The sequence below is a fragment of the Mesocricetus auratus genome, unplaced genomic scaffold (genome assembly GCF_017639785.1).
Source record: "Mesocricetus auratus isolate SY011 unplaced genomic scaffold, BCM_Maur_2.0 Super-Scaffold_15014, whole genome shotgun sequence".
NCBI classification, from domain to species: domain Eukaryota; kingdom Metazoa; phylum Chordata; class Mammalia; order Rodentia; family Cricetidae; genus Mesocricetus; species Mesocricetus auratus.
The window spans coordinates 45211106-45236301 of record NW_024429186.1 but is presented as its reverse complement, the minus strand read 5'-3'; the positions used below and the strand labels follow the sequence as shown (position 1 = coordinate 45236301).

Genomic DNA, 25196 nt, shown 5'->3' with positions numbered 1-25196 from the left:
TCGGGGGGGGGACTACCGCTGTTAGTCTTTTTTTTTCCAAAAATTTTTTATTGATTCTTTTGGGAACTTCACATCATGTATTCCAATCCCACTCATTTCCCAGTCCTTCTATGCCCACCTTCTACCCTTTAAGCCTGCCCTGAAAATAAAATAATAAACAAGAAATAAAAATTTAAAAAAATCACTCCACCCCTCTGTCTTTCCTGACTCTCTATCACATATTATGGACATTGGGAGCTGCGGTGTGTTACACTGTATATATACCCTTTTGCCCAGACAGCCTTACTTGTAAATGTTCATTGCAATGAGTCATTGGACTGGTTCGAGGCCTCTGGCTTCTGCTACACTACCAGAATTGGACCCTCACTGACACTCCTCTTGGATAGCCTGCTGTTGTCCTAAGTCATGGAGATCCTGCAGCTATGGTTCCTGCAGGTCATAGATGGGGTAGATGTTGGAGTGAGCCAACTCCTGGCCCTGGATGTGGGCTTGGGTGGTAGCTGGATTGGTAAGCCCAGGCCTCCACCAGGACAGCCCCGCTACCAATAGAGGCCAGCTCTCCCACACTATTAGGCTTTTGGTGTGTTTCCTTTCCTCTTTCTTTTCTATGCAGACAGCTTTGTATGTTTGTGTAGGCTATGGATAATATACAATATGTGCTGCAGATTATATATTATTTAAGATCATAACCTTAAAAAAGTTGTGTGTGTGTGTGTGTGTGTGTGTGTGTGTTGCTATGCTGAACCTAGGGACTTGTACATTGTGAGCATGCCCCCATGACTGAGCTAAACCCTCAGTCTCTAAATTTAAGTTTTTACTATAATATTATTAAACTTTATTTTAAAACATGATTTTTAAAATTTTATGTATATGAGCGTTGTGTCTGCACATATGATTGTATACCATGTACATGCCTATGAAGGTCAGAAGAGGACATCAGATTCTCTAGAATTAGTGACAGATGGATATAGACTACCATATGGGTGCTGGGAAGTAGCCCAGGTTCTCTGCAAGAGCAACAAATGTCCTTAACTACTGAGCCATCTCTCCAGTCCCCAAAACATTGTTTTTTAACATTTACATGATGCTCAATTAGATAGAAGGACTCTAGGTTGGCATTTAGTTATCATGTAGCAGTATAGCTTAATAAAAATTGACTATATCTTCACATTGAATGATTGTTTTCTCTCTTATGATTGGTTGGTGTCTTAGGGTTTCTCTTGCTGTCAAGAGACATCATGACCACAGCAACTCTTATAATGGAAAACATTTAATTGAGGTGGCAGCTTACAGTTCAGAAGTTCAGTCCCATCATCATGTTGGGGAACATGAGCGTATGCAGACAGACATGGTGCTGGAGCTGAGAGTGCTACATGTTGTAGCATCAAGATGCCCTGGGGCCTATATGAGACCTTAAAAGCCCACCCCCACAATGGCACATCCTCCAACAAGGCACATCTTCTCAAACAAAGCAACACCTCCTAATAGTGCCACTCCCTATGAGTTTATGTGGACCAATGACATTCAAATCACCATAGTTGGTATTCTAATTTTGATTGGTTGGCATGCTGGGTATACTTGTATGTTTGTTATCCCTGTGCAATGTGAGTTGTTTATTATTTTGAATATCACCTATGGCTATAGCATCATAGCATTTAAATGGTCCTTATTGGATACTTAGGTTGTATTCAGTTTATACTATTACAAGTACATCTACAAAAATCCAAAACCAAAAATAAATAAATAAATAAAAGAAAGAAAGAAAAGATAAAAACAATCTTTGCAATGAAATTTCTTTTTAAAGGAAAGGTAGATAATTTCTTTGGTTATATTTCTAGAAATGCAAGAATAAGTAAAATGCATAATAGCCGTGAAGACTGTAATGTGCCTGCCTTGTGGAAAGATTGGATTCACACATTATATGTCTGTGAGCAGGACACACAGTTACACAGCAAGCTTGAGTACTGCCATTAAAATACGATTTGAAATGTGGCAAATGCAATCTTTGATTTGATTTTGGGGGTTAGCTTAACGTGAACATGAGACAGTGTTTTTAGAATGTGCTTTGCCATTTCTCTGTGCTCGCTTCTCGGCTCTGCGTTTATTGGTTTCTGGGCTCTGCCTTTACTTTCTGAGTATTGTCAGCTCTTCTGTCACTGGCTGCCAAGGTTACTGTGGCTTCATTCCTGGACAAGGCTGGTGTCCCTTCGGATTAACTCTCCGAAGCAGTTTTTATATTTGTGGCTGAGTTCTGATGGAGGCATTTATAGTCCTCTCTAGGGGTGCACTGCTAACCCGGGTTCTCTAAAGGCAAAGCCTTCTGGTTTTTATAAAACAAAATAATTCTTTAGCCTTGGATTTACTAGTGTGAACAAATCTCTGCGGCAGTTTGAGAGGAAACGGCAGTCAAAGAAGTAGCACCACTAGGAGGCGTGGCTTTGTGGGAGTGGGTGTGGTCTTGTTGGAGGAAGTGTGTTACCATGGAAGCCGGCTTTGAGGTCTCATAACATAGAAGGCTACGTCACAGTTCAAGCCTGCAGTACCTCGTGGTGAGGAAGGTATGGAGGCCGCAGTTTGAGGCACCTGGTCACATTGCATCTGCAGTCATGAAGTAGAGGATGACGAACGCTTGAGGGCAGCTGGCTTCCTCCTTTTTAGCCCGTCTCATTGCCCACCTGTGGAACGACAGTACCCACACTTAGGGTGAGTTTTCTCGCTTCATTTAATCCAGTACATCTAACCACTCACAGCCACGCCCAGAGCCTTGTTTCCATGGTGGTTCTAAATGCCACCAAGTGGACAATTGATCCACCATCACAGAGGATAAACCCTATGGAGCTACTGCAGATGCCCAGCACTGATTCTGTCGAGTCCTTAATCAACATGCAATATATTTCCTTTCAGTGAACAACCTAGACACTGTAGACAATTGTTTCCTGAAAAAAAGTCATTGGTTGAGTGGGGGGGTATAATAGGGGGAAGAGGGAATCATAGGTTAGAAGACAGATCAGGCACCAGTGTGACCTCTAGTGATCTAAAGGGATGACACCAACTGGCAAGCTAAGCAATAGTGTAGAGACCACCTCGAATGCCCATTCCTGACAATGAACTTGATGTCTATAACCATCCGGGAGCCTTCATCCAGTGACTGATGGAAGCAGAAGCAAGCACCCACAGTTAAACACTGAACTGAACCCAAGGAACCCAGTGACAGAGAGAGAGGAGTGATGAGCAAATTGGCAAAGAATGGGCTGGCAAAACCAGCAGAGACAGCTGATCTGAACAGGGGAGAGCTCTTGGACCCCAGACCGACAGCTGGGAGGCCAGCATGGGACTGATCCAGACACCCCCCCCCCAATGTGATTATCAGTGAGGAGGCCTGGGCAACCTATGGGGCCCTGAGCAGTGGATCAGTGTTTATACCTGGAATACAAACAGACATCGTGTGTCCATAGCACAAAGAGGGATTCTCTCTCAGTCTGGACTCTTAGGGGAGTGCCTGGACCCTACCCTGAATGAAATGACAGACTCTAGATATCCCCTATGTGGAAGGAATTGGCAATAGGGTGGGAGGCTGGGGGGGGATGGTGGAGGGGTGTGGTAGGAGGGGAGGGAGAGGGAACTAGGATTGATATGTAAAACAAGCTATTTAAAGTTAAAATAAAAAAAATAAGAAATAAAAAAAATAGTCATTTGACCTGTTATTTCCTGTGCTAGTGGGAAGGACCAAGAGAGTGAGTCATGAAAAACAAGACTTTAGCATAGTGTATAGTAATCTCAGAAGGGCAGATGACCCTGAAGAAATTCCCTTATGGGTGCAAACATATCTTGCTGATAGCTGTGCATTTCATTCCAGGACTCTATTATCCCTCATTATCTCACCAATATTCTTCTATGTATCCATATTCCCTGTCTCTGAGTAGGAGACAGCTATGCTAATGCCAACTCTGTTGTCACTGCTGTTGTTAAATGTTATAAAGTTACTTTGATGCCATTGCAGAGCCTTATGTAGTTCTTATAACAAGGGTTAGTCTTGGTTACAGTGATTGTTCCAAAGAAGTGGCTTTCTGCATATGGGACAGTCTGGGGTAGGACCAGCCACGGTGTCTCTGACTGACTGACAGCCAGGATATTTTTGGTCAAGTCTTCTCTGAGCTTGAGTGTAAAAATGAGCCATGCATTTCCCATGCAGTCATGACCGATAGCATCCAAATTGAAAACATATGTTGTTTTAAGATTTCATTAATTCAGTTTAAAATTGTTGTTCATTTACTGTATTTAAGACTATGTCACATTCTCCCCAGAAGCTTATGGGAGACAAGATAAGACATACCAAGATACAAACCCCGGCTAAAAGATATAAATGTGCGAAGCGGCCAGGGCTCAGAATAGGAGGAAGGGCTAAGACTCCAGCACTGTTTGTTGGCTTCTGAATAGGTCTGTGACACAGATAAATCTGTTCGACTTCAGAGCCGAAGAACGGTCTCCCCAACACAACTAGGAAAGGAACAATTTTACTTCTCTGGCAGTTTTTTCTAAGCATGCTCAGGCATCATGGGGAGACCAAAGTGTTAACACCCCCGGTGCCTAGAAACAGAAATCAGACTACCAGTAGGAGCCTCCTGCGCAGACTCAGTGACTCTCTTAACTTGCGCCAACACTCACAACAGCAGTAGGCACAGTGGGTTCTCTGCTGTTAGCTTGCAGGTCCCCTGAAGGGTGGGAGGCCTGACTGAGAAAAGATCCCAGCTCACACTGGGAAACAAATGTCCAAATTTTAATTCCTGGGCCTTGACTGATGCACACGTTTTGGCCCAGGAGTTTGAAGGGCTCAGTCAGAAAGCTGTTAATACATCTAGGAGCACTTCGCAAGGAAAGGCCCTTCCCGCCCTCCTCCTCCCGGGGCTGGCTTCTCACTGGGTTTAGGGGATTTGGAAGGGATCTGAGTTGGGTATAGCGCTGCTGTCTCAGTTTCCAGGAAATAAAACAGTCATCTGCTCTGAACTTTAATGGATTTCTAATCAGCGTCTGGGTGTCAGGGCGCCTTTTCTGCCCGCAGCCAGTTTTGTGTCGGTGTTACAAGTGAGGCTTAGGTTTCTCCTTAGCTTTGAACGGGAAGCTGGGCGTTTGGGGCTCACCGCTGACTCTTGTACTAACTGATGCCTGGAGAGGTCAAAACCTAGCTCAACTTGCGGCTCCTTAGGTAATTGCTTCTCCTTTCTTCTCTGCAAATGGTGGTAGTGGGGTGGGAGGCATGGGGGTTTAGTACTTAAGGCTAGTGATTGCATACGTGGGAGACAGGCTTTGAAATCATCACCTGATCCCCAGGGATCACATTATTGAAAAGCAAGAATCAAAGAAATGAAGGACAATCTATTCCCTCACAAAACAGGCGTTTGACCGACTTGGTAGAGCCTTGGGTCAGCGGCATGCTCTGTCCACAGGCATTACATGAGCCACGGTGCCTCGATGCTGAGATCCTGTCATGTACTGAGAGCCTCTCCTCTTTTCTCCCATTATGATATGTTTTGGTCGTGTAATTTGTAGTTAAGAAGCCAAGAAAGAGTGTACTTTCACACTCCATCTAAATAAAACCTGGAACAGTAACCACATGCCCCTTAACTCCAGTTCCAGAGGCCCCAACACCCTCTTCAAGCCTCTATGGGTACTAGCATACATGTGGTATATAGACATACATGCAGGAAAAATATTCATAAAAATAAATCTTGAAACCAAAAGAAGACTAAACATAGCATTTTTTTTTTTTGAGAAAAGGTCTTGCTGTGTAGCCCAGGCTAGCTTTGAATCCCAGATCTTCTGGCCTTAGACTCCCAACAACCATTAAGGAATCACTGGGTTTTCTTAATCAGTGGAATCAAGTAGGGTTAATAAAAACATTGGCAGAACTTCCACCTAAATGATGACGACTGAAATCACTGTTTACACTCAGGGGAACCATGTGTGGTAGTTTGAATCACCCCCATAATCTCATAGGGAGTGGCATTGTTGGGAGGTGTGGCTTTGTTGGAGTGAGTATGACCTTGTTGGAGTATGCCTCTGTGTGTTGGAAAGGTGCCACTGTGGGGCAGGCTTTGAGGTTTCCTATGCTCAGGATACAGCCCAGTGTCTCAGTTGACTTCCTATGGCCTGCAAGACGTAGGACTCTCAGCTACTTACTCCAGCACCACATCTGCCTGCATGCCCCATGTTCCCTGCCATGATGGTAATGGACTGAACCTCTGAAACTGTAAGCGAGCCACCCCAGATAATATTTTCTTTAGAAGAATTACCATGGTCACAGTGTCTTTTCACAGCAATAGAACACTGACTAAGACATCATGTAAGCAGCTTAAGGGGCTGCTCGGCTTCCTGGATATCCAATAAGAGAGGGGCTTTAGAAGTCACTTGAAGATGCTGGTTCCTGGAAATTCTGCTTTTGATGGCCAAGAACCAAAACTTTAAATAGCAGCAGGTGATGTTCATCTGGGCATCATGTGCGTACCCGGTGCCCACAGGAGCCGGAGGAGGGCTCTGAATCCTCTGTTGCTTGTTCTGTATACAGGTTTTAAAAGGAGAACAGCTGATGTTTCCATAAATTCCTCCATAGGCCTCCTGACTTCTCAAGAAGTCCTACACCATCCCCTGAACCTCAAGAGTGGATTTGGTTTATTTTCTATTCATACAAATGTAGGGTTTTGAACTCAAGCAGTGACTAATAATCACGAAAACCTCAGCACAAGTTAATTAGTCATGAGGGACCGACGTTATGCTATAATATGCACAAATATGGTTGAGAATATGTGAGCAACACTGATAATCAGTCTGTATGGTGTTTTTCTTCTTTCCATTACTGGACAGACTTTTTAGTTCATGTCCTACTGAGGATCTGTTAAGTAGATAAGCTGGAGCCCAAGGGAGACAACATTAATATTTGAAACATTACAAACAAGCACCGATGAGCTCATCTCCTATGCTTCAGTTGACAGACAATAAAAGCTGTATTCCTTCATGTACGAACAAGTCCAAGTTCTGTTTATTGTGTGCTCCTTGAAGTGTAGTACCCTCAGGATTAGCTTTTGTTTGTTTGCTTGTTTGTTTCTACTGCTATGATAAAATCCCTGAACGTGTCACTTTAAGGTCTATGATTATTTTGGCTCATAGTTTGAGAGACTGCATTACACCCTGGTGGGGAAGGAATGACCGAGCTCATGGCGGCTTACAGCTGTGCAACGGGACAATAAGACTGCTTGCCTCAGACGTTGACCTGAAGTGGCAATGGCCTGTCCCCCTCAGGTCCTACCTTGAAGTAACTCACTTGCCAGACCCTCCCCCCCTGCTGCCCCAAAGATCCCAGTTTCCCCCAAACAGTGCCTTCAGCTAGGGACCAAGTGTTTAAACAGAAGAACCTTCGGGGGACATTTTGTAGCCAAACCATTGCATCTTCTGTTCAGACAAAAATATTAGCCTGTGCTGAGAGCCATCCTTTCTTTCTCCTCTGAGGTCATGATAACATTTTGGCTGTGTAATGTGAGTATGAATTAAATTGTCCATTTCTCATGTTTCCACTTCAGCTTTGGTCCATAAACCTCAGAGTTGGAAGGCAGACACCATAGTCAGATACTCATTAGTACATCTACTTGGATGCTCTGAGAGATTAAGTCGGTGAAAACATCTGTGGAGAATTCAGTTCGTCCTGCCTAGAGAGGGATTACCTACATGAGAAAGCCCTTATGAATCACGTTTATTCTTCTTTCAGGCATTATTCCAAACTTTGTATGAGCTGAAACTAAATAGATAAAAACATTGCATACTTCCCCCCCTTCAGTGTTGTTACTCCTACAACTATCTGGATCTTAGTGTTTGAATTCACAAAAGCCAATGCATACATGCCCTTCCTGTGTCTTTTCAATTTCGAAGAGCCTTGGCTGCACTAGAATATTCGCATTTGAGAAATCTATCAAATGTTTCCTTTTGTCTGTGAGATACAAACAAGACTAGCTGTTGGCTAGATGGTGAACACGGAATTCTCTCTGGGTAGACTTTGGCCTGTCTGGATTTCTGATTCTCAGACAAGCATAGCAAACAAGCATGAGCTCTTCTGGAAAATCATTCCTGAACCAGTCAAGATGCATTTGGGATTTTGCCTGCTAGTTTAAGTGGATGCATCTTTTGTTTCTCTTTCTCTCTTTCTCCTTCCTGTCTTGTTCACTGTTCCTGCTAACTTGCTGACTCACTTGAGGGAACTCCCAGCTCTGGTGAAACAGATCCTATTGCTGCCTCCTGCTGCACAAGGGCCCTGTGTCCTCTTTGACTCTGAGATAAAAACAGTGAGAGGCATAGCTGTTGGTAGGAAAGCTGTCTTAAAACCCGTAGTACTTTGAATCCCTGGGTTATCTTAGAAATTCTCACCTAGGCATTTTACAGCCTCAGTTGCTTGAAAGCAATAAAATAGCTTTTGCTATTTAGGGTATCTCATCTCTAATTAAGCACATCTCAATCCCCAATACTTCAATCAGGAAGGATTTTCACAGCTAGAGCCATGTAATTTGGGCAAATAATTTAACCTCTCTGAGTCTGTTTCCTTATCTATAACTTGAGAGAAATTGCATCTTGACCTTTAACCCTTCATCAAGGTCTGAGCTGGTAGGATTCTACAATTTCTTTTCCTTCCACACATTACCCTTCACAGAAGTGGAGCTGAAGATCTTCTTACCACAAAAGACATCCAGTTTATAGAACGGGTGATATTCCAGTTCCTCTGCTAAAGGAATTTGACCTGGGTTCTTTTAAGCCCAGGGAATAAGGCTACTATTACCTGTCTCCTTCGATTTGTATGAGAGTCAGAGATGCTTTGACAGGGTGACTGACATGGTCCCTGACATGCAGTAGATGGACAATAAACACTAGATCCTTTTTCTTTTGGAGTTTTGGAATAAGAACTCCTTTGCATATCTTGATCTCTCAAGTTTGAATCATTCCTCATATTCGTCTGGCTAACCCCCCCCCATGTTGCTATTTGGCTACCCCCACACACACCTTGTTAAGATAGGGCCAGATGGGATTTGGCGAAATGCAGCCCAAAACGTCAGTGGTTGTTGGGCTGTAGACACAATGTCCTCATTTTTGTCATGAAGAACTCTCAGCAGCTAAAGCAACTTGAGTTTTTGAAGGAAGGAAACAAAACAAAACAACGGCAACAAAAAAACCACCTGCCAGCCAGACTGACTCCTGTCAAAGGCTCATGTCAACAAACATTTACAAGAAGGGAAGCTTGATAAGTTGTGGTCCCTTTCCAAGAAATGTATGCCAGTGGCAGCTTTGATCAGAAAGATTCTTTTCTATAGTGATTTTTAAAAAATTTGTCTGCACCTGTGTGCATGTACGTGCGTGTGCGTGTGCATGTGTGTGTGTGTGTGTGTGTATGTGTGCGTGCGTGCATGCGTGCGTGTGCGTGTGTGTAGGGTTGGTATAGGCATGTGAGGCCAGCAGTGTCAGATCTCTCTGGAGATGGAGTTACAGGCAGTCATGAGCCACCTCATGTAGGTGCTGGTGACAGAATTCAGGTCCCCTGTACAAGCAGCATGAGGCTGTGGGGACGCCTCTCGTTCACCCCTGCCGGATCCATTTTCTCCCCTCAGTTCCCGTTTGCCTTCCTACACTGCATCACACCCAGCAGCAGTAAGAAGCGTGCTCTCAGGGTGCCCCAAGAGCCCCTTGTGGAGATGACATACAGCCTTTTGGCTCCAGTGTCATCTGCATGGTTGAACCCAGGTCTCCCCAGAAGACTCCAGGAAATCGGGAACTTTTCACTAGAAAACCTCACTTTGACATCCTAACACCCTGAAGGAGACAGGAAGGAAGAAGGGAGGACAGTGGACAGCTGCGTCCCTTACTTAAACTACGGGAGGTCACAGAGCCTGGTCTTCCTTTTCCTGCCAATCAAGTTGTAAGAAAGGGACACGTTAAGTTCACACTGCTTTGTATTTTGCAATATATTCAGTAAAATCCAGAACGGGTTTTCACACAGTGTTTGTAAAGATGGAGTGGAAGTAAGTTTAAGATCAAAATGTAAAATAAGGCTGTTTTTTTATTAATTTGAAAGTTTTATTTTATTTCTAATAATTTTCTGGCACCCTGAGTAAGTTCCAAAAAGTTATAAAGGGTTTTGTTAATTTTCTCTAAACCTGTTGTGTTCATATTTGTCTTAATAACACCAACTTAAATTTTATATAATAATGTTGCAAGTAGTACATAGCACTACAAAACTTCATTTGAAGAAGTCTGATTAAATATGGGTGAAACTTATGCTTGGGTTTGTGTTCTATTTCTCTAGAAAGTTCAAGGAGCTGATTAGTGGGAGTTTGAAAGGGGGAATCCTGAGCCCCGTGTGTGGATGCACATCTGCAATCCCTGTAGTTTCAGCACTTGGCAGGTAGACACAGAAGGGATGCACCAAGTTTGATGCCTTCAGAGGCTATAATGAGTTCTAGGCCAGCCGGAGCTACCCAGAGAAAGCAAGCAAGCAAACAAACAACTCCCTATACCCCACACACATACCCACCTATGCTGAAGAACAAAGATTACCATTGAGGTCAGCCGGCCATGCAAGGAATATCACAGCACTTAGAAGAAAGAAGCAGAAGAAAGAAGCAGACGAACACATAGAAACTGACTTCAGAAAGTGCAGAACAGTGAGTGACCCTGATGTAAGCAGAGGGGCAGGACAGCACTAAGCATCTTGAGGTGGGCTGCAGGACCCAGAAGGCTCTGGAACCGGAAGCACTCAAAGGTGAAGGGTGGAGCTGGAAACAGACAACAGACCAGTTGAATCTTTACCAACTCTAACATCTGATACCCCCGGGACAATAGCATCTGCTCCATCTCCCTCTTTTTCTTGTTAATGTTTTCAAAGACTCACTTCACACTCCACACAGGCCTGTGTCTCTGTGCTCAAATCTAATTGGGAATACTTGGTATTGGGGAATATTATGCTACACAGGGTAGGTTGTCATATAATATCTATTGAGGGAGAAGTCACTTACATGAGAAGCCGAGAACCAAAGGTTCGCTGGCTGCTCCCCGAGACCAGACCAGAACCCCAAGAGAGAGTCAGTGTTCTCCTGCACAGCCCTTTATTTCCCAAGTCCGTATGCACCTGTGGCCACCCAAAGTGGGCATGGTCATCGCTGCAGGTATCTAAGATCTCTCCCTACAATTCCCCTTTTAGTCTAAAGAAAAGATTTAGTCTTGAAACAAAACTAAATTGTGTCAATATACAAAATGTCTCAAACATATATAAAGCATATATACATGGAAGAAGGATATTTATGCATAGAAAGAAGACTTTACACAGTATACGAATTGCAATAAACAAGTTATAAATCACCAGAAGATATGATAACCTACCTATATCCCATCCTAAACATATCTAAACCTAAACTTGTCTGAAGGAGATGCCCAAGTCTGAATATCTCCTTCCAATACCAATCCTAAACAATTTAAAACTAATTCTAAACAGGTGTAAATTATCCTGTAATATCAACCGTAGGGAAAGGGGGCATAGTATTCTCAGAATTACTTCCTGCTGAAATGGGAAGATGATAACCTCATGGGATCCTGTAGGAAGAAAATGTTAGTGTAATGAAAGTCTCAAGTGGACTAGTTATAATATTTGTACCCAGTCTCTGTTTGGCAGGAGACGCTTGAATGAAGTTTTTGATTGAAGTTCTTATCTTGATTGAAGTTCTTGTTGAGGCTCTGGCCAGAGTGTAATAAGAAAGTGCACCATATCAGTTAATTAGTCTGGAGTTGTCTAGAGCGATGTAGTCCTAAACCGGTTTCAGGGTGGTAATTGTCAGTTCAGATGCATCAAGTCGGATCAGGTGGAATTGGTGAAGTGGGGCCCCATTTTCTTTCTGGAGTGTTCAAAGATTGCTGTTAGGAAACTCTTTGTTCTCTGTGGGAAACTCAAACGTTAATGTCAACAAAGAAATTTCAACTTTATATGTATGCATTCTGGGAAAGACAATAAAAAAAGGAAGATAGTAAACATGAGGAAAATTAGACCAGATATAGAGTATAGACAAATGACAGTCCCTAGATTTTTGTTTAATTCTGTCTTATATCAATTGCTTCTTGATATAATACAGAAACTCTGAAATTTTATTTTAACAACATGCTTGGATTTAGAGGAGGAGAGCCACATCCAACTCCAAAGCCAGCTTTGGTTTAAGTGAATTGGGATCAAAAGAGTATTAGAAAGTAAAGAGAAATATATTTTATAAGGATATAAGTTGAGAGAATTAGACATTGATACCAAATATCAGATTCTTCTTTGTTTGATGGTTCTTTTGGCTAGCTACCCTCTCTTCTTTAGGTATCTACACATTCAGTGTCTTCTTGCCTTTTGGAGATGGGTTTTCCTGTTAAGACAAGAACAAAACAATTCCCTTTCCTTTGTGAGGTCTATATACTCCTCGTAGAATATGACTTTGTGGATGAGCTGTCATCTTTCCTCCTTCCGAGGTTTCTCCTGTTCAGATTGAATCTTGATAAATTTAGATGGAATCCAAAGCTTTTCTTCTCTTTTGGAAACAAAGGTGAAACCCCTTCCCCAATGTAATACATATCCTGGTTTCCAAACTGAGGTCATTACATCCTTGAAATACACCGGCTGATTTAGTTCAGAAATTTTTTCTGATGCCCAGTGTCTTTCTGTAGCTGTTTGTCCTTTCTCATTAGCATTAAGAAAATTTAATGCTAATAAAGCATTATGTCATCTGTGTTGGGGGGGGTCTCTGCTCCCTCTAGCTGTTTATAGAGCATTTCTTTTTTTAAAGTGCAGTTACATCTTTGAACCACTGCTTGTCCTGTGGGATTGTATGGTATACCAGTTATGTGCTTCATGTTATATTCAAAAAATTGTTCCAATTTGCTGGAGACATATATTGGAGCATTGTCAGTTTTTATTTGTGCAGGTATACCCATAACAGCCATCACCACTAAGAGGAGTGTGATAACAGACCATTGAAACCCCAAAAATGTGTCTATCATATGGTGCACATATTTTAAACTTCCAAATTCTGGAAAGTAAAACACATTCATTTGTCAAATTTCATTTCTGTGAATACCTTTTGTGGCGTCTGCACCACGAATAAGTCCGGGGTATTGGGAAATGAAAGGCAAGATGTTTGTGCTAAGAGAATGCATCTGCCACCTTTATTGCCAGGAGAATGCATGCTATATGTCTGTCTGTGTGTCTGCTGTAAGGAGTGAGCAGCCTTATATACAGACTTACAGCACAGTGGAGAAACCCCAGATGTAAGTGCTCATGTTTTCCTTGTGCTAGATATTGATGACAGGTGGATAAGGCTGGGGCTGTAAGCCAGGACTAGAGAACAGGATGCACCTGTAGTTATCAGCTGACAAGCAATGCACAGAAATCTGTGGGGGCAGGGACCCAAGAATCTTTGGGATTACTGCTTGCTGGTAATGGAGTTTGATTATAGAATGAACAGGTGGGGCAGTTTCTTACTATTTTCTTGGCTTGTTGCCCAGTGATAGAAAAATCCTTTTTTAAGCTTTTGCTATTAACATGGTGTTTTAAAAATGAAATTCTGAAGCTTCTAGCATACTTCCTATTAATAAATGACTAATCTCATCATTACCTTGTGCTAGAGGACCTGGAAGACCCATATGGAATCTGATGTATGTTATATATATAGGATGAGTTCTATTCCTGATAGTTTCCTGAAATTGTATAACAATGAAGTTAATTCCGTATCATCAGGAATAAATTTAGTGGTCTCAATGTGTAAAATGACTCTCTTTGCATATTGAGAGTCAGTAACTATATTGAAAGGCTCTGTAAAATCCATAAGTACCATGAGAGTGGCGTACAACTCTGCCACTTGTACAGAGTTTTAAGGGCTTTGAACTACTTTACTTATATTTCCTGATTTATAACCTGCTTTCCCTGACTTGTTTGCATCAGTGTAGAATGTAGGGACTCCAGAGATTGGCATTTTTTTCTTACAATACATGGAAGGATCCAAATTGTTTTCTTTATGAATTTGATTCTCTCTGTTTTGGGATAATTGTTACTAATCATTCTCAAAAAGTTACTGCAAGCCCCTTGCCCATATTCATTATCCTTCTATAAGGAGGAAATTTCTTCATTTGTTAAAGGTACTATAATTTCTGTTGGGTTCCTTCCAGTTAGTTGACGAAGACTTAATTTACCTCTTAAAATCAATTCAGAGATCTTTTCTATATATGTCATCAGTTTTTTATTCTGTTTATATGGCAGAAATATCCATTCTAAAATGATATCTTTCCTCTGCATCAAAATCCCTGAAGATGGTAAATAACCAGAATATAGTCTAGTTTTGGGTCCACACGGTCCACATATGCTTCTAGTATTCTCTTTTCTACCCATTCTCAATCTTTTTCAGCCTCAGGTGATTTTGGAATTACCTCCCTAGAGTAAACACTGCTTATGTTGAGTTGATACAAGGAGCCTAAGCCAAAGCATTTAGAGAAAAGTCTGATGTAACCAAGGAAATAGGAAGCCCAGCTAACTTTAAATATGACAAAATGTGCTTGAAGGGTCATGATCAAGCCTGTGAGAGGTACAGAAGAGACAGGGAGGCATTTACTGGGTCATGAAGAGTTGGGGAATGTGATGCTTTCAAGGAACAAAGACCCAGAAGCCTCAAAGCAAATCCTCAGGAACATTGAACCACCAGCTTGTGGCTGATGAGCCACTGTAGAAAAAAAGCGCATGCAGGGTTGCTGCTGTGGTGCGGGAGCCAGCAAGTGGTTTGGGTTTTAGCTTCTCACTCAATGCATTGTCTGAACAGTGTTCAGAAGTAAAGCTTCAGAGAAATGTCAGGAATCACATGTTCATTACTAGTGGACTGTTGCCGTTCTCATTTAGTCGGGAGGCTTAAAGGGATCTTCCAGGATAAAGAAGGGACGACATCCACAGATAACCTCCATGAGTGTCATCTGATGGATATCCAGGTCGTGGTTGGAGGGCAACTACATGGATGTGACTGTAGCCATCATAAAAGCCTTAAGGAGCTATCTTGTTGCACATGGGGTTTAGTGGGGCTCAAGGTGAGGAACACATTAGGATGGTCAGATAGGTCTTAATTCCAAGGCTCTTGTGCTGATGCAGCAGAAAATCATAATCAGAAGATGGGGATTAAGGGCATTCCAACATCAATGAGGGAGGCTCCTAGAAAGCAAGGACTGTTTGGAGGACTGAAGTTGCTACGCCTGTATTTGAAAACCGGCCTGTAGGAATGAATGGAGCCATGCACTCTTTTTGCTAGAAGTTACTGCATGCATGCGTCTGTTTGTATTCATCAACTTAGCAACCTCTGGAGCAATTAATTAACTCAAAAGTAATTACTGAATAGTAATGTGTGTTTTACCTGTTTACAAACCACACCTGCCTCTGTGGATCTCATGGGCCCCGCAATGATGAGCCAGCCTCCTTCCAAATTGTCTTCTTAAGAGGCTCTGGATCCTGGATAACAGACACTGAAACCACCATATTGTGTGTGGCTCTAAACCCTTATTATTTGACTGTTAAGTTCTGTATTTTATTGGCTATTTATGGTGACTTACAGTCCATCTATTTACTTAGCCATTTGGAATTTTAAGGGTTGTTTTATAAGCATCGTAACTTACTGACTTGAATTGAGTATTGATTTTTGAAAGTTCCTAGTGCAGCTTCAGTCCTCAAATTTGACAAGCACAAGGTTTGTTTTGAAATCACAGCAGTGAAACTGCATGGTTTTTAAGTGTCCTCAAGGGAACAGATTACCCTTCCACATTGCACCACAATTTATTATTGTTTAAATCGATGCATGACTCCTTGCATACCAGCCTCTACTTTGGGTCATGCAGACTTAACCTTAGAACAAAATCACTTTGTTCAATGAAAAACAGGGCCCCTCCAGTCCTCTGGACCCCTTTCTCCATGTCCCATAAGAAAAAAAGTTTATTTGACAGAGTGATAACCTTCAGCATAATTCCTCAAGAAAATAAAGCTGGCAATCAATTTATCTCTCATGCCATCAAGGGGAACTTAATGCCAGCTGCAGCATTAACTCCTGCATGGCAGGCAAACAGACCTCTAGGGGACAGTCCTCTAGGAGAGAGGACCTTGTACTTAATAAAACAGTAATAATATGAAAGTATCATAAGTTTTCACAATTTAAAATACGCAGTCTAGACTTCACTCTTACTTTAAATATTTGCTCAATAGTGCTTAATCTTTTAATGAGATGATGTTTCAAAAGTATTTGGTAGAATTATGAAAATGACTTCAGGGAGTTCGTCCCTACAAAGCAAGGTGGGTTGCTGGTGAACAGTTTTGAGAGTTTCTGCCACGTATGTGGCTTATCTACCCATCTGGCTGCCATTTATGCCTGACTTTGGATCTGAGTGTCATCTTGGAGATGGAGGTGATGTGTCTTAAGGGGTCCTTGCACGGATTTGAGTCTACCTGGTATAATATTTTGTAATCTCATTTGACTGAAGGGAGTCAAGACACTTAACCGAGATGTTTTTATTGAAACATTTGAACTTGTAGTTTGTAGGTCCAGGGGGTCTGTTTGTCTACCGATTGAGGCTTGATGACGTCTGACAAGATAGAGCCGTGCAGAAGCGCTATGAAGCCCCAGCTTGCTCCCTCACCTCTGGCCCGCACTGTCAGTCACTCACGGCTTTCCCCTGGCCTGGTGCTCCGGTCACTCACTGTGTGTTTGTATCCCGATCACCCGGAGGTCTTTTAACAGTGGGTTCTCACTGTGAAGTTTGTCTAGAGCACTCTGTTCCCTTTTACATGTGATGAGAGCTTTTCTATCCTCCCAAGAATGTGATTCCAATGGCAGCCTCTTCCGGTCGAAGATGTGTTGAAGCCTCCATGGCCAGAAAGAGCTGATTGGTTCAGAAGTGTTATTGACCAAGTTTGGACCAATCAGAACACCGTTTGTTTTTTTTGGGGGGGGGGGGGGTTGTAGCCTGGAATCTGAAGTGGAAAACCAGCCACTCCCTGGAAGTGCCAGTGGGGACAACGCTCAGGAGAACTCTTGAAGCTCACTTGCAGCCAAGTCGGACACCTGACTGTTCATGAGAGATCCCAGTGTGTGGGGAGAAACTCCTCAGGCTGAACTGTGGACGCCTATTTCAAGGGTTCTTGCCTTTCAGTTTGGCCCTTAGATTTTTCTTTTAAATAATCCGTCCCTCCTTCAATTATGCTTGTCTAAATTGCATTTCTGTTCCTTGCAGCCCAGGTAACAGAATTGACGAGGTCTGTCTGATGACCCCCTGCCTCCAAGTTCCTCCCTTCAGCACATGAATGATAACTCTCTTCCCCTCATCATTTTTGTGACCACCAAACATCAGCAGTCTAATTTGGTTAAAAGCTTTTCAGGACTCATAGGTGAGCTGTTTCCAGGCCCTGGAAACACGACCATGCTTTTTTTTTTTTTCCATCACTAGTTCTAGGGCAGGAATATTTTAGGCATGATGGGGGTTATTAGGGGTTTGGGCAATATGTCCCAAATCACGTAGATGATGGTTCCATCATGCATTGCTGCTTTCTGTTTAAGGACAAGAGAACTTTCAGCATCTTGCTGATTGAAGTGTTAAAGAAAATGAGCCCAAAGGAGTGTCTTTGAGTGTAGCTTTACTAAACGGTATTTATACATCTATAATTTCTTATTTGTTGGTTTGTTTCGATTCTGGGGGTAGGGCCTTGCTAGGTTGTTCGTGTTAATCTCCAATTCAAGACTCCCCCCTTCCCCCACCTAACTTCCAGCACGATTTCTTGAACTATTTGGGTTGGACTTTAAGAAATTTTATCTGATGAGAAAATGCTTATCTAGTTGAGGGGTATTTTCTTTATCTGATTTTTGTTAGTGTTCATGTTGAGGTAACTTTCTGAGGGCCAAAACAATTTGTCAAATGAAGTAAAAAAAAAACTGGAATGAGTACTTCAAGAAAAATTGTAAAAATTTTGAAAAGAAAAAAGAGAGAGAGAGAGAGAAGAAATGCATCCAAGGAGAAAGGATTGGAGAGAAAGAGTACCAAGCAAGCAAATGAAACTGGGATGGGGTAGGAAGAAGACATGAGTGAAACCAAAGGGAGCCTACACAGGGAGCTGGCACCTTCCTCATCTCCAGGCAACAGGGAGCTTATGCCAAAAAACTACAATTGGCTGCCCAGCATGATGGAGGTTTTAGCTACGTTGACTGCTGCTGGTAGGGTAGCACATCTTGCAGCCGAGGTGAGCTCTAAGTGGGTTTTGGGAACGGTGGTCTGAGCCTCTCAGACTGCATCTAGTTTCACCTGGACCCTTTGGCTTGGACAGATGCTCCTGGGAGCAGCCGGATACCCCACTGCCCTCTTCTGGACTCTCATGGTTGGAATGACTTGAGAGAGATCGGAACACCAACGGTTCTCGGTTCAGAATTCCAGACCCATCTGCCCGGCTACTGAAAGCACAGCTCCTAATTTAAGCTCTGGAGAGAAGGTGATGTAATTGTCTTTAAGCCTCATCTCCCCCCTTTGTTTTCTTTGCCACGGAGTATTGATCGGATGAGCTGTTTTCTCTCATTTTCACTAACTGGCTTGTAAAGCACAAAGAATCAGCTGATTCATCGAGAAAACCGCTCCGAGTGCCTTACACACTGTGGATTCAGCATAGAGCAGTTTAATCAACTCCCAGAAAAAAAAGTCAGCTTTCAGTTCTTTCCTGAAGAGAGGGTGGCGGGGACAATGTGGAGAGTGTTCGGTGGTTTCAGAACCATTAGGAAGGAGAAAGAACGCTGCAAGTCACGGATTGCACAGTCTTGACGAGCCAATATGGTTGATAGATGATAAACGTGTTTGTAAAAGACATCCACACTTGGGCAGACACCCATTATCAACAGCTGCAAAGCTTAGAGAGGATATCCTGTAGGGCGATCATTCACAAACACGGAAACACATAAATAAATACGAGGGTGGCTTCAGACCGACTCTACCATCTCAAAATTCACCCTATAGAGATACTGTGTCACCACAGTCAGGACTTTAAGACTGATCTTGGCCGTGCCATTTACAGACTTGGATGGGTGACAAGGCCTTCTTCATATGTCACTTTATTATGAGTTTGAAATAAAGAGGAGCCAAGGTGGTGGGGCGGAATTGTTTGTTTTCTGTTGTGATGGAGCACCATGCAGATCCCAACTGCTCAGCCAGCTGCATCATAAATAAAGGGGAACAGATGCGGCCTGGGGGTGGGGTTGGGGGTGGGGTCACCGGGAAGCTGCCAGATGAGCTTGTGAATGGATTCGTTTTATCATAGCAGATTCACCATGAATACTGAAAGATAACTAAAATTGCTAACATATTTTTTTCTTAAGAACTTGAGTTGGAAAGTTAGTTTTAAGACTCATAACGACCTGTCCTCATGTATCCTTTTTTAAACTTCTTTGTTAATTACGCTTTTTATTATCATTATTTATTTTCGTGAATTTCCATTCTATACTCTGATGTTACAGTCTTCTAAGTCAGAAACTTATGGAAGAAGCGTCCATACTTCTTGCATCCGGAATCAGGTCTACTAATTCTACATTCCCCGAGCCTAGCTCCGTCTTTTTAAACCCCCATGATCAATATCTTAATTCAGATTTTATAAGGGCCCTTTTCAATGAGATTCCAGTCCATTTTCAAGGACTTTGACTCCCTCAGCTGACAGACCTTTCAAGCAGCTCAAGGGATCAATGCTGACTTAGTGTAACTGTGTCATGCTTCTTCACCTTTCCGTGAAAGACAAAATTTTACGTTTCCCCGGTTAGCATATTAAGTCCAGCGATCAGCTGATTTTTTGGATGTGTGTGTGTGCATGTGTGATATATGCATATGTGTGGGATGCATTTGCCCATTTGTACATAGGTGGAGGTCATGGGTCAATATTGAGTGTTGCCTTAGTCAGGGTTACTATTGCTGTGATGAAACACCATGACCAAAGCAGCTTGGGGAGGAAAAGCTTTATTCAGCTTACATTTCCACAAAACAGTGTGTCATCAGTGGAAGTCAGGACAGGAATTCAAGCAGGGGAGGGACCTGGGGGCAGGAGCTGACACAGAGGCCATGGAAGGATGCTGCTTGCTGGCTTGCTCTCATGGCTTGCTCAGCCTGCTTTCTTGGAGAACCCAGGACCACCAGCCAAGGATGGCACCACTCACAATGGGCTGGGCCCTCCTTCATCAAACACTAATTAAGAGAACGCCCTATAGGCTTGCCCACTGTCAGATTTTATGGAGATCTTTTCTTAATTAAGGTCCCCACCTCTCAGATGATTTTTATCTTGTGTCAAGATGACATGAAGCTAGCCAGGACAGAGACATTCCTCTGTTACTTTCTATCTGAGTTTTTGAGATTAGGTCTCTCTTGAAACCTGGAGCTTGCCATTTTAGTTAGGTTGCCTAGCTAGTGAACCACTGAGGGTACACTTGCCTTTTCCCCCTCCCCTTCCTCCAGTACTGAGATTACAGCTCTACGCCATCATGCCCTGATGGAGATATGAATTCCTTAATCTTTTATGGGAAACATCTCCCCATTGCTGTGATAAGCCAATTTCCCCCCAGATTTATTTTTATTTTATTCGTATGGGTGTTTTGCATTCATGTATGCATGTATACCCCATGCACATACATGGTGCCCATGGAGACCAGAAAAGGGCCTCAGATCCCCTGGAACTGGAAGTACAGATGGTTATGAGCCATCATGTGGGTGATGGGGATTGAATCTGGGACCTTTAGAAGAACAGCAAGCGCTCTTAACCACTGAGCTATTGCTCCAATCCCAGAGCAGCCAGTTTTTATAGCCTCAAGGATTAACATTTCCCAAATGCACACTCACACAGACCGTTTATGTTATTCTTGCTGCTGTGACCTAAGATTGAACAGTTTCATTTTGGCTCCCAGTTGGAAAGTACAGTCCCTCATAGGGGGAGGACTCGTTACAGTTGGTGTGTGAGGTGGTTGGACATGTAACACCCGCAATTAGGAGGCAGAGAGCAATAAATACTGGTGCCCAACTCACTCTCACTTTTGACTCGGTTTAGGACCCTAGTCCATGGTTTTATGCAGTCTACATTTAGGGTAGGTCTTCTGCATTAATTAAGCCTTCCCAGAAACATCCCTATAAGCACACACAAGAGGTGTGTTTCCATGGCAATTCCAAATCTAGTCAGTTAACAACTGATGAGTAACCAACTTACAGGTGCACTTGCTTTTCCTTTCGGGGGATAAACATGATTTTTTCTCTGCCTGTGTGATTCTTCCCTGCATTGGATAGTGTGTTTGCTCTCATCAAAGCTTCTTTGGTCTGTTAAATTCCTCCTCAACCTTTGCAACTTGGTTCCAAGAACTCCTCTTCTCTGAAGCCCCATCATGAATGTCTGTTGATTTTGGCAGTCAGGACTATGAGACCTACTTGTGGGCCCACTTTTAGTTTGATAGCATGCTCCCTCATTTCCAGTGCCTGCACTTCATGTCAGGATGGCTTTAACCCTGGGCCCAGGAGTAGACTGTGTAACTGGATTAAAACAAGCCAGTTTGTGCTGTCCATTTTCTTGCTCATACATGCCCATGTGATTCAAAGGACATCTGTGAAAGCAAAAGAAACCCAGTCTGGGCACTGCTCTTTTAACTGTAGAGGAAGCGATTTTCCCTCTGTTAGGCGGGGGTTGTGAAACTGTGACCTGGACTATCTAGAACCGTCCCTCTGGGGTCAGAGCATATCCACAGGAAGAGTTGGTAGAGGCAAAGCCTAAAGGCACGATGGCTGCACCACGCCCCTTTAAATGGTAAGCTCCTGTATAGACTTTGCGGTTTGGCAAACCCATAAAATATTCATTTCTTAAGCTAGGTGAGGTTGGGTTTTCTGTCACTTGCAATGTAAAGTACCTTAACTCTGTCCCAACTATTTCCTTGTTTTAAAAATAATTCGGACTAATACCTGGTGTTTGGATAAACTGGATAATCTAAGCTTTCCTTCTAAGGGAGGTGTATCATTTGTTTATAAAAGAAAACATTTAATAGGTTTAGGGTTTCAGAGGGCTAGAGTCCATGATGGAGGAGCAAAGCATGGTAGCAGGAACAGCTGAGAGCTCACATCTTTACCCACAACCAGGAGGCAGAGAGAGAGCACACTAAGAATGGCATGAGTCTTTTGAAACCTCAGATCCTGCCCCCTCCAACCCACTCCAGGGACATATCTCCTTCAAAAAAGCTGCACCTAATCCTTCCCAAACAGTTCCACCATCTGGAGATCAAGTGTTCAAACATATGAGTTGGGGATGGTGGTGGTGGTGATGGTGGTGGTGGTGGTGGTGATGGTGGTGGTGGTGGTGGTGGTGGTGGTGGTGGTTATTCTCATTCAAAATGCCCATCTTAGTTATTTTTCTACCATATTCAAAAGCATCTTGGAGAGGAAAGGGTTTATTTAGCTCGTGTACCCTGAATCACAGTCCATTGAAAGAATAGATGGTCAGAACTCACGCAGGGAAGGAACCTGGAGTCAGGAGCAGATGCAGAGGCCATGGAGGATGCTGTTTACTGGTTTGCTTTTAATGGTTTGCTCTGTCTGCTTTCTTACAGCAGAGGTGGTACTACCCACAATGGGCTGGGCCCTCTCAAATGAATAACCAACTAAGAAAACGCCCTACAGGGTTGCCTACAGCCAAACCTTATGGAGACATTTTCTCAATTGGGGTTCCTTCCTCTCAGATGATTCTAGCTGTGTCAAGTTGATATAAAATCTAGTCAGCACACCACCACCATCCAAGTCCTCAGAGTGGGGGAAACTGAAAAACAGCTTGTTTTTTCACTTCTGCTCATGCCTTTCAGGCTTTAGTTTTAAATCCTTGGAGAATGTTATAGTGCGAATCTCAATAAGTCCTTTTCTTTTGACCCTATACTTTCTAGTCTGCCTCTTCCTTTGACAGCTCCATGATGCTCTATTTTTCATTTCTCCTCCGTCTTCCCACATTTATGCCTGTCACCAGGGGAGTGTCGTCTGTCAGTCTCTGCTTGGATGGAGGTAGAACCTGGGGTGGGGGAGGTCTTCAAGCCCTACAGTTAGAGGAGGGATAGAAAGTGTTTTGTTTTTAAAGGGTAGTCATAAGGTAGGAAGTTAAGTAGTGGGATTGAAAATATTAGTTTCCTTCTTAAATTTTTTTTGATTGCCACACAAAGAAATGGGCACTGAACTAGAACAAGGTATAATATTACTTATGCACTATTGTAAATGAAATGTTGGTTTTCTGCTTGCACCTCCTGAGTTACTATATTCAGAATTTCTGTCTTCTATTCTGCCATAGGTTACCTTATAAAATACTTTTACCCTAGAGGTGTTAGACTCTAAGGGCAAGCGTGGGTGTGGTGGCTATGCCAATAATCAACTAAAACCCAAGCTGTTGGGTACTGCTGTCAGGGATGCTCTTAATAAATTACATGAAGCAGGAAGACCAACCTTGAGTCTCAGCCACACCTTCTGGTAGCACTCTGTACAAAAGACTCTGTTTTGCCTGATTGCCCTCATGTTCACTGGCAAGTTCAACTATCCTGTTGCTACAGCCAGTAGGAAATGCAGCTTCTTCAGGATCCCTTCCAATGTAGACTGAATGAAGATCTGCAGGGATCCTCCAGGGTCTAGGAATCCTCCAGGACTCCAGCACTGGATTGAGACTGTAGAGACAGCCAGGACCATGGACTGAACAACCATCAGATTCTTGCTTGGTCTTTCAATCATGAGGTAGCCATTGTTGGATTACCTGGACCAAACCCTGTAAGGCAGTCTAGTGTGTGTGTGTGTGTGTGTGTGTGTGTGTGTGTGTGTGTGTATTCATTCTATCAGTTCTGTTCCTTTAGAGAACCCTGACTGGTACAATGGGAAAGAACTGATATATATACATATATATATATATGTATTATACATATATATAATAACCACACAAGGGAGTCTTATGGCCCCTGGGCATAGGGTAGGGACACCTTGCTATTCTTTCAAGCCTTTAATTGACCACACATCAATTTCCCTGTATGGCTTTGGATTGGAATTTCTAAATAGACACATCAAGGCTCAAGTGGATGGTGTTTCCTGACTTCCTCTTCAAAGCAGGGATAACAATACTTTCTGTGCCTTTCTACCATCTCAAAATGGTAGCCTGCACTCAGTTGTTGCTGGCCTTGCTAAAGAGAGGAGCTGAGCGTTGAAATGCGTTACATTTACACCATTGTGTTCCCATTACCTAGTTGCTTGACCTGCATCCATTAAGCCATAACCTCGCTTTTTCTCTGCCCCTTCTGTCCCCATCACCCAGTACATGCCTGGCATATTATCTGTGCTCACATCCATTGAATACAAAGGGTGAAATAACCACAGGGCACAGAGCATCAAAATGTTTATTTGAAGTTCTCAGGCATGTGGGGGAGATTTTCTTGTTTTCATTATGTGTGAGACATCTCTATTGACAACACTTTATTTTCAAGGAAATGGTGATAAAAATGAAGAGGTTGAATAAGTTGAAAAAATAATCCCTGTTGTCAGTACTCCTTAGAACGTGGCCTGTGGACACCAGCTATCCCCAGAGAGCATACTTGTGGTCTGTCTGTATTACTTGCCTTAGTCTGTTTGTTCTCTTGATCTTCTCTGCCTTCAGTTATTAGGTTTGATTTCTTTTTACTTCCAATTAAAGAAGGGTTTTGCCACTGATCATTTTTAGGGGAGGAAGTGGATAGCACAGGAATGTGAGGTCTTGCCCCCGGAGTCAGTGCCCGTGAATCCCCGCATGTAGATGGTCCTCTACTTTTAACTTTAAGTGTTAAACATCCTGATTAAGGCTGTGCTAGACACCTTCCCCTGACCTGTTCTACAGCAGATTGAAAAGAGAAAAGTCAGTGAGAATGGAGATACACAGGCTTGTTTTCTGAAAAACAAATGCAACTTACAGATTTCTGGGGTGTGTGAATACTTCGTTAACATTATCACCAGCAATGTCCACAGGGAGAAATTAATATGTGTTTACATTCTGTACACACTAGTTCACCATTGGATGCCTACTGATTGTAAATAAAAGACAAAATTGCTGTAAGATGTATATTTTATTTATTTTTCTTCAGGCCAGT

At 42.8% G+C, this 25196-nt stretch overlaps 1 long non-coding RNA gene across 2 annotated transcripts in view; it reads left to right on the top strand.

Annotated features, from left to right (window-relative positions):
* Nucleotides 1-2584: 2584 nt before the first annotated feature.
* LOC121139479 overlaps nucleotides 2585-25196 on the top strand; it is a 47279-nt gene continuing 24667 nt past the window's right edge. The window contains exon 1 of one of the 2 annotated variants that reach the window (XR_005876432.1): nucleotides 2585-2703. This is a non-coding gene — a long non-coding RNA (uncharacterized LOC121139479). Of the gene's footprint in view, nucleotides 2704-18198; nucleotides 18551-25196 lie in introns of those variants that run through there. The other variant, XR_005876434.1, reaches the window with a different exon arrangement.